This window comes from Lygodium microphyllum, chromosome 24 (assembly GCF_053477565.2).
Source record: "Lygodium microphyllum isolate KBCC chromosome 24, Lygodium_microphyllum_v1.1.10, whole genome shotgun sequence".
Lineage (NCBI taxonomy): Eukaryota > Viridiplantae > Streptophyta > Polypodiopsida > Schizaeales > Lygodiaceae > Lygodium > Lygodium microphyllum.
In genome coordinates this window covers 71952423-71963182 of record NC_141158.1, presented here as the reverse complement: position 1 = coordinate 71963182, position 10760 = coordinate 71952423, and the positions used below count along the sequence as shown (strand labels likewise).

The following is a 10760-nucleotide window of genomic DNA, read 5'->3' as shown; positions in this document are numbered from 1 at the left end:
ATTAATTTCAACCTTTGCAGATTTGCATGTCTAATGTGTTTGTGCCATATTTCAATGTCTATAACTACACCTTTATCTTTAGTATATATAGCAACATTTATAGTAAGAAATCCAATATCCAATGAAACATACGGCCAACTCTACTTCCTTTTGCAACCAACTTGCACTTATTGTTGAAGTCTTTAACAAAAATAGCCATTCACATTAAATGTAACTTGCAACCCTTGCTCTACCATTTGACCAATTCTTTGTGATGGATGGCATATGTAAAACATTTGATAAACACTTTGTCTGACCATCATAAAATGACAAAAAAACTTTTTTAATATATGAAATCAGATAATACGAATCATCACCTGTCTCGATATAACCTAGAGTTTGTAAATCTTACATCTCTCTAAGTAAATCTTACATCTCTCTAAACCATTTAGTATGGCTTCTTGTATAGCACACACACTTCTTGTGTCGATTAACAATACAAAATTCAAGTATACTTTGTATTTATAAAGAACTATATATAAGTTTATTATTTCAATCCAGCATCACTCCTTAATAGAAGAATTACACATGTTCTTGTCCTTCCAAATGAATCAAGTACCTAATCATCCTATGTTTAAAATCAGCTATCCAATCTATTAATCGCCTTTTGTAGTTTTCGATATGAGTAAACCATAATTTTTTTGCCGTCGACATGCTTTAAGTTTTCTTCTTAGAGTGGGATACGTAACGATATTCTCAGTATTCATTTTAGTTGCATATGCTGCATGACAAGCAAATGCTTATTTTTGTCATCATTCTATCTTGAAGACGATGCATAATTTTCTTGCTGTAACTTACCATTACAAAGATCATCCTTCTTATCAAAACAATGGACTACAATATGACCTATTCTTCCACAGTAATGGCAGACAATATCAGAATTGCTAAAACCTTTGTTTTGCCATCTGCCTCTTTCTCTAGAGCTCCCCTTGCCTCTAAAATTACCACGACCTCTCAAAATTTGTATGTCACCAAACTCTTGATTTAACCTATTTTGTTGGTTACCACTAGCACGATCCATACCATGACCCCTTGAAGAGGATTTGCCATGTTCCCTTCCTGAGCTTGAGTAAAAAGCTTAGATATGTTTACCACTTCTTTTAGATGTTTTACCCTATACGATGATCTCTTAAGTGATCATGAGATAGGAAAACTAGTTAAAATCTAGAAATGGCTTCTGTACATAAAAATAAGTAACAAAAGATTTTCAAGCCTTCTCATTATTAAGGCCACCCAAAGTAGATGAAACTAAATCATCATCATAAAATATTGCATCAATAGTTGACAAGGCATTTGCAATGCTGCTCACCTTCAAAATATATTTGTTTACAAACATATTCCCTTTCTTCAAGGTAGTCAACTCTTGCTTAAGTTGAATCTTTCGTACCTTTGTATTTACTAAAAACATATTCTCAAAGGTTGTCTAAGCTACACATGAAGTTTTTGCATTTCTGATATGCCCTATCATAGTGTTATCAATGATGACTACCGACTACAAATAGCCATTTCATTACCTTTTTGTCTTTTGCATTCCATTTTTTTTCACGTCTTTAATTCTTCTATAGTTGCAGGATTACTTAGCGCTCATTCATTTTCTTCACTTGAAACGAACTTGTAGAGGCCTTTTCTAATAAGGAAGCTCGTTACACAGAACTTCCATGATGGACAATTGTTCTTGTCTAGCTTTTTGATGATAGGATTTTCATTATTCTCAATCATTATGACAAAATTGAGTACTAGACCACAACCAGGTCTTCTATAATCTTTCATAGGATGTATACAGCAACATACCAGATAACCTTTTTTTAGTGACACTCAATAATACATACAATCTGCAACTTGTTTATAGATAACCTTGTGTTTGCTTCCTAACAAACACATAAGAACTTACAAGCGCGAAATATCTATACATCTGAGAATGATCGAATTTATAATATATCCAAAAATTATTGTCTACAACTATGTGGGAGCTAAAAGGGGCTTGAGATAGCCTTAATTGGCTAAAAACACAACGAAAAAGCCTTAAAGAGCTTATATGTAGAATATACAACATTCTATTTGCATACCAAATCTCATAGCAATCTAAGATTTTAGCTCAGTTCTCCTTCTGGTGTCTCCACATGCATTATCCAAGAAAAAAGAGAGTTAGAGTGGAAAAGCTTCTTATTGATTGCTTGCTTACTTGAATCCTTGCTTCTTCTCTTTCGCTTTAGTCTTCAAAACAAGTTTCTCAGTACTATGCCACAAATCGCATGATGATGAGGGGACTTGCTTGAGCTATTCCATCAAACACACACAATACACAAGAGGAAGCTCACTCAAGGACACAAAAAGAGAGATAGAGACCCAAACATTTTTTTCTTGGTTTTTCTTCCTTCTTCCTCATACAATGCAAAGTATACAAAGTATAGATAAGATGTAACATAAATAAAAGTGGCCTACTAAGTTAAATAGTGCGTAATTGATTATACTAATCAAATGGTTCTATAACTATGCCAATTGTAGGTAGGTGTAATTAACCAATTATAATAAGGGATAAGTTAGTAATGTGAGGATTATAATGACCATTGATGTGCTAAGTGTAGACATACAGACCTATCTAACCAAGCGATCCACCATCAATGTCTGCATGTGTTGAGCTTGCCATCTGAACATTAGGGATACTTATTTTTAGTAAGCTCCAATGCAAGGTTATTCATATAGCCATCTCCCCTTTGATTCTTTATTTTCATGATTATTAGCATGCGTATTATGTGTAGCATGATGGTTACTACTTTTATTATGATCAGTTGTTTTATAGGCAACAATATTATAACGAGGATCATGCATATTTCTTAAGGCAACATGATTGGGGATTGCCATATGTATATAATGATCATGCTAATCCATTTGGGTAGTCTACATATAATGAACTATATAAAAAATATGGGCAACATAATTATGCAAACAAAAGCAATGCCATAATATGCATATTATTTGTAGAAGATTTAGATGAGGAAGAGGATTCTAAGAAGAGGTAATCTCTTTTAATCTTTACTATTAGTTAACGAGAGGTGGGGGTCAGGTGCCACGTGACAGCCCCCCACCTCCCCCACAAGAAAAAAAGAGAACGTGGGGATAGGTGAGTGCCACGTGTCCAACACCCACCCCTGCTCGCAAAAATTGTGCTCGCCCTAGCACCGGGCTGAGTCTAGGCACGGAGCGCCTCGTTACTTTCTAATACCGAGGGAGGGGGGGAGCATTGTTGCGGATATGTTTAGGGTTAGGGCAAGACAGAGATAAATATTCTTCAATTCGACGTCTCGTTGTAATCTTGGTGCATGTATAGGAGCGAGCTATGGCGTGATGCAGTGAGGAGGCAAAGCAATTCGGACTAGAGTTTCTGAGGCAGCCAGTCTGGCTGCTTTGAAGAGAGACCCCTTGGCTGTCTGAGCATTACGCAAAGTTGGATTCTCTCCTTCCCTCTCTCTCTCTGTGTCCTGAGAGACGCGCCATTTACCAATACCAGAGCTCTCTTTCTCTTGTGCTCCCTGGTTTAATGGCTCTGGCGCTACATCACACTGTGGTTATTTTGAGCCCTGGGTTTTGATCTGTCCCTCTCGGCTCGGGAAACGCCTCGTACACTCTCCTCTTTTGTCTCTGCACGCAGTTGTGCTATCCCCCCCTTCCTCTCCCCGTGCAACCATGGAGTAAATATGTGTCATGCTATGGTGGCAAATTAGCCAGCTGTATGAACGAACTGGTGTGGCCTGTGTCTCACTAGTTCAGTCCACGTGCGCCTGGTCAGTCAGTCCACCCATATAGATTCTTTGCTCGGAAGCTTCCCATCGACTGTGGTGCTTTTCCTGTCAAGCTTCCACGAGGTGAGGGAGCTTCATACATGGGCAGTGCCAAGCCAACTGTCATACTGAAGGAAGGGGATTGGCTGACAGTCAGTAAAGATCCCACCTTGAAATCTTGAACAGACTCTGCACTGAAGTTGGGCGTTTTGCTGTTCGTTACTTGCTGTTGGTTTCACTGAATGACCTGCGATTTTCTCAGCAGAGATGGTAGTACTGTGAAGCAGGTTGTGACCTAGAACCCCCTGATTATTCGAGTCCTATTACCCAAGTTTTTACATTTAAAAGGTAAATATTCAAGGCTAAGTTCATAAAACAAGTAGAGCTCGCTTGGCGCGCAGGTTAAATTTAGCTATGAAATGGTTTAGTAGTTGAGACAACAATGAAGTTAAGCCTTAGGGTAGGTGGAAGAGGGTAATAGCAAGAGTCAAGGACAGAACCTTAGTAGTGATAGATATCATCCGAAAGGAAAACAACATAGGGTGATGGGTGGGAACCCTACCATGAGTATAATGAATATTCAGATGATTAAGCTCATAAATTATGTAGAGTTGCAGTTGTCACATTGTATACATTTTATTACGATTTCTTGAAGCGGTTGAGAGACAACAATCAAAGTTAAAACTTAGGGAAGGTGGAAGGATCACTCAAATTAAAGTTAATGTGATAGAAAACATATAAGAATGAATGCTTGCCTAGTGCACCAACAATCAAAGTTAAACCTAAGGAAGGTGAAAGGATTGAGTGACAACATTCAAGTTAAACCTTAGGGAAGGTGAAAGGATCACTCAAATAGAAGTTAATGTGATAGGAACCAAGAAAGAATGAATGCTTGCCTAGTGCACTGGCAATAAAAGTTAAACCTTAGGAACGTGAAAGGATTGGGAGATCACAATCAACGATAAACCTTAGGAAGGTGAAAGGATTGGGAGACAACAATCAAGTTAAATCTTAGGGAAGGTGAAAGGATCACTCAAATAAAAGTTATTGTGATAGGAACCAAGAAAGAATGAATGTTGGCCTAGTGCACCAACAATCAAAGTTAAATCTTAGGAAGGTGAAAGGTTACACCAAGCACCACCTTTAAAAATGGTTAGGTGCTTTTGTGAGTAAACAATTGATGGTTGAGTGTTGAAATTATTTGTTGGGGCAAGAGGGGTCTTGGCAGTGTGCATCTAGCCCTAACTATAAGGAAAACATCATAGGATGAAGGATGAAAACCCTACCATGAATATGGTGAATGCTCAATCGATGAAGTTTATAAATCATGCAATGTTGCAATTGGTGTTGTGTTGGTTACATTTCGTTATGAATCCTTGAAGTGGTTAAAGCAACAAATGAAATTTAACTTGAGGAAGGGTGGAAGAATCGCTCAAACACAAGTAAATGCGATAGATATGTTGGTGGTATGTATATATTCTTGAAGAGGTTGAGACATCAGCCAAAGTAACTCCAAGGAAGACAAAAGAGGAAAACATCATAGGATATGCCCTCTGATTCAAGTAGCAAAAAGCTAAATAAGTGAGTTCATTTGATTCAAGTATAAGCTATCTCCATTTTGGCTAAAGCTTCCACACCTCTTGTGGTTTCTTTGCAAGGTACTAACTTTAGTTCTCCTTGGAAATGTTGTAACAACCTTGAATGTTGATCTATCTTATCTCTGCAACCATATCTTGGTTATATTCCCTTCTAATTTGATAGCTTTTAGAATAGGTTGTCTATCTTGTCTCTACAACCATATCTTGGTTGTATTCCCTTCTAATTTGATAGCTTTAAGAATATGTTGTGAGTGGTAAGGGCTTTTTGAAATAGATGTCTTGATAAACTATGAACTAACAAATCATAGTCTCTTACTTTTAAGGTTTCTTAAGATAGTTCTTGATGGGCTTATCTAGGTCTTCTCTTTATGCTTCTACTTGTAATTCAATTGGATACTTTGGCACCTTCCAATTGGAAGCCCAAATGACTTGCAGCATTTCTTGGTAGCACGCTTGGATATTAGGTGCTAAGTCAGTTTGAGATTCTACCTCAGCTCCCTTCTCTAATTCATAAAATCTTGAGGATCTAATGTCATATGGAGATGCCATGACTTTAGGAGGCTCTATTGCAAAAGATGTCTCAGTAGGTCACTCTTGTAGCTTGTCATTTAGCTCAATGGACTTTGGGTGCACCATTCCTACACCTATCAATTCTTGATCACCATAGCCCGTGTCACTTAAGTGATGAATCATTTATGATCTAGTTGGGTCTAAGGTTAATAACATGAGCTCTCTTTCTTGGTCAAATGTGGAGAAGGTGCTTGTAGCAAGTCCCAATGGAGTTTTTAGTTCCTCTATATTCTCTATGCCTTTGGAAGACATAGTATTGATAGATAAGGCTCTTCTTGTAGTGAAAACGCATGTGTATAGGTTGTCATATGAAGCTTGATTTGGAGTTCCTTGTGAAGGGAATGTGGCAAGCGAGTAATTGTTTGTGAGTTGGAGGTCCTTGTGAAGGGAATGTGGCAAGTGAGTAATTGTTTGTGAATTGGAGGTCCTTGTGAAGGGAATGTGCCAAGTCATTAGCCATTTATTATAGCATGTTGTCATAAGTTATATTAGCTCTTTTCTCTACCTCATCAATTGTAGTAGTCATACTTGTCCTAAGCATGTCTTGTAGTCTTGTGAAGGGTGAAGGCTATCTTCATTTGTGCTCAAGTCTAATGAGCTTTTGCTAACTCCTTGATAATAGCTATTATCCTTGCCTATTCTTACTCTAGATGTACCATGAGATTTGCTTTGTGAGCACAAGTAGTATTCCTTTTTCTCTAAATTTCAATCCTTTGCAAATTTTCACCCAACGTCTTAATTTCTTTGTTTTCCTCAATCTATGTTTGTACCTCATGTAGCCATTGGAATGAGTGCCTCAAGAATCCTTGATGAGCTATTCTCTCCTCTTTATACTCCCTCTATATCTCCATCCTATTCTAAATTACATTTTCCTTGTCCTATGCTAACTCCTCACATAAGTGCACCAATGTACCAAGATTGCCAAGATTTATTAGTATTCTTCCTTTGTGTATTCTTTTGAACTAGGTTTAGACTTGGTAGGTTGTTGCTTCTCCTTACACAATGCGTATGGAATATCTTCATTCTACTTATCCCTTTCCAACTCATTGATCTTGGTTTGCATGGTGTGAAGAGTAGTCATGAATATCTAAAAACCCCCTAGACCAATCATTGATTGCCCTTCTAGACCCTTGCCTTTGCTAGAGTCTCTTGCTCTCATAGTAAGTTATTCCTCAGCTCTTTGTGAATTGGAGGCTTTCTTTCTCCTTGTGTTCCATATGACCCTTGCCTTTGCTAGTCCCTTGCTCTCCTAGTAAGTTATTCCTTTGCTCTTTGTGAATTGGAGGCTTCCTTCCTCCTCATGTCCATATGATTCCAAGATGGCTATGACCATGTCCTCGTTTGCTTCTTACATGTGTTGAAGCTCCTTAAAAGACTCCCAAATAGGCGTATGAACCTCTTTTTAGTATCTTCCTTTCAAGCTACCTTTCTAGCTTTTATTCTTAAGTGGTTTCTCATCACTGTATTTGACTTTGCTCCTCTCTTGGTTTTCGCATCTTTTCATAGACTAAGCAATATAAACCCCACTTTCAATAGTTTATAAAGATAATCTTGAAGGAAAAATGACTCAAGCCCCTTCATAAATTTTCTCCAATATTATATTTATTTTTCTTTTTAAGGAATCCTAATTGGGCCTTTTCATGAATAGGTCGTCATTCACTATCATATATCTTCTTACTCTTTAGAGGAAAGAAGCATCCTACTCCTCTCCACTTGGTCATGTATCATATCTGTTAAACAAAACTTTCTTTAAGAGAGAACTTGTCTCCCTTTACACATATGATACATGACCAAGTGGAGAGGAGTAGGATACATTCTCCTTTCTCTCAATATGTTGGAGACTCTTTGCCTCCAATCCCTACAATAATCTTCTAATTTTATTAAATATTTGTTTGATTTTGGTATCGTTTACATACCATGCTCCCAAAGTTTTTTCTATCACAATCAATGCACCCCCTCTTATCTTTATTCTCTTGATTCGTAGCTTGTGCACAACATGCAAGGCTTTTTCTAGCATTATATCTTTACTGTTGTTTAGCCTATCCAACTTGAATCCTTTCCTCCTAATTAACTTCCTTGTTGGTTCATGTAGCTCTATGCCTCTTAAAGCTTCGTTGTGGGCCATTATGTAGGGCCCATTAAAGAAAAACATAAAATCATCTTCAATATTTGGTTATTTAGACGGTGGCATTTGTACTTCTTTCTCCTTCATCATATGGGGGTTCTCTCGTTAATAAGTAAGAAAGTCAACCATCATGGCCATAATGCTCTTGTGCACATGAAATTAGAATTCAAACTCCCCCAACTCTAAAAGGAACTTTAATAATCTTCTTGACAAATTGGTGTTGTTTATCACTTGTGACGTAAAAGAGAATAATTTATAAAAATCACAAAAGGCTAGGTAAAAGGTATGCTTGAAAACTTCCATAAGTAAACAACATGTTAGAAAAACCTTGTTTGACTTTTTAAAAATTTCTCTCCTTTGTCATCACTCTACTCATAGTAGATCATATTCATGTATCATGTATATTTATCCCCTTGCAATAACATCACCTCAAATGCATTCATACCCATTGAAAGAATCACATAGAAATCCATGTCCTAATTTGGTGATTGTAAGATTTCTAGTCTTTTCCCAACACAGGAAAGCTTCAAAAATTTTCAAAGCTTCTCTACACCTAATGCCTTTGTGAAAATGTCAGCAATTTGACGCGTGTAGACATATATCAAGTCAATCTCTCTTGCAAGTATCTTTTCTCTCATAAAGTAATGCATTGCAATGTGTTTTGCCACTACTAAGGAAAAACATAAATCCACTGGTAGATCTTCTGCCAGACAGGCCAATCTATGTATCCAAATACACGTATATCCTTATCTACCTCATTAAAAAGTCCATAATGCAAAAGTGGACTTCACATATCTCAATATACGTTTAACTATATCTAAATTAGGATTTCTAGGCATTTGCATAAAGTGACTAACAAGGCTAACAATATAGCTCAAGTTTAGCCTTGTGATACTCATATAAATTAAACTCCTTACTGTTCTCTTGAACATAGTAGTGTCTTTTATCTCATTCTCAACATCAACGCTCAATATTACATTTTGCTCCAATGGCACTGAAAGAGGCTCATATGTTGTCAAAACATACTTGGACAATATATACAAGCCATAGTGCCTTTGGGATAGTCATATACTATCATCACATCTTATCATCTCAATATCAAGAAAGTACATTAGTTTACCTAAATCCTTCATCTCAAACTTCTTCTTTAAAAGGTCTTTAACTTCAACAATCCCACTATCAGTGTTGCTTATAATAATTAGGTTATCCATATAAATGACTATGATGATCAAGTCTGTAGCTTTCTTTCTCACATGAGGTGATTGATCAACATTGGAAACATTAAAGCCAACGTTAACAAGATACTCTCCAATCTTGTCAAACCATGCTTTTGGTGCTTGCCTTAACCTATATAGCACCTTCTGTAACTTGCATACATATGTGGGATGCTCTAAATCCTCATAATGTAACGGGTGCTCCATATATATCTCTTCTTGCAGTTCAATATGCAAGAAGGCATTGTTGACATCCATTTTTTGCAAACTTAAACCTTTGGTTGTTGCAAAAGCAATCACACATCTAACGATTGCTATTCTAACAATTGGACTAAATGTCTCTTTATAATTGATGCCATATGTTGGAGCATAGCCTTGTGCAATTAGCCTAGCCTTATATCTACTAACAGAATCATTTGCATTATGCTTGATTTTGTAAACCTGCTTACAACCAATAGCTTTCTTACCCTTAGGCAACGGTACTAGATCCCAAGTCTTATTGGCTTTTGATATAGCCATCTCCTCATCCATTGCTGCACCCCAATGAGCATGATCAACAACATTTTCAAGACAAGTGGGCTTAACATTTTCAACGACCTTTACCATATAAGCATAATTGTAAGCTACATAACATGCAAAACCATATCTTTTAACACGGTATCTAACCTTGTTAGACTTGTGTACCATTGGATTACTCAATGCAGCCTTTGTATTACAACGTACTCTTTGTACACTTGGTGTCTTGATCATTACTATTTGATACTTTTTTTTTCCTTTGTTCTTACTTGCAATACTAGTAGATGTATTCCTTTTTTGTCAAACTTATATGACACAACTTGAAGATGTGGGACTACTCCTTAGTCTCCTAGACCAAGGTAAACTGTAGATGCAATAGCAAAAGATGTTTTTGGTCCACTAAGGCTCCGTGATTCTTGCTTTTCTTTCGACACATAACTATCATGATCATCATCATTATCCAATGCATCACCACTAGATGTACAACAATTGCTTATCTCATTAAAAAAAAACATCCCTTCTCGCTTTTAACTCACTTGTGATAGGGTTATTATGGCTAAACTTTTAGGAGTAATAAATGCAAAAAATGAGGCAAAAAATAGACTACTTTAGATATACTCTTTGAAGACGTTGGAAGTCATAGCAAAGTTTGTTCAATAAGAAGGGTTAATGCAAAAAGAATGGGCTAAGTAGTAGTTGAAACAAAATATAAGATAATTGATAAGAATGTCAAGTCAATTTCTTTGCCGCTGCCTCTTGACAGTGATGGGTTATATGAGAGAGAGTGAAGACATGTGAACTTGCACAATCCAACAAGTATAGGGCATAAACTTACAACTAATACACTAAAAGAGTTGAAGATTGGTTGTGAGGTATTCCTTTTGTCTATTAAAAGAGTGTTTTATGAAAATGTTAGTTA

The 10760-nt window shown here is 36.7% G+C and overlaps 2 non-coding genes across 2 annotated transcripts; both read left to right on the top strand.

The window, feature by feature from the left end:
- Positions 1-3380: 3380 nt before the first annotated feature.
- LOC148015235 (small nucleolar RNA Z157/R69/R10) lies at positions 3381-3479 on the top strand. The gene has a single exon (XR_015688527.1). It is a non-coding gene; the product is annotated as a small nucleolar RNA Z157/R69/R10 (small nucleolar RNA).
- Positions 3480-3536: 57 nt separating this feature from the next.
- LOC148015234 (small nucleolar RNA snoR80) lies at positions 3537-3665 on the top strand. The gene has a single exon (XR_015688507.1). It is a non-coding gene; the product is annotated as a small nucleolar RNA snoR80 (small nucleolar RNA).
- The last annotated feature ends 7095 nt before the right edge of the window (positions 3666-10760 follow it).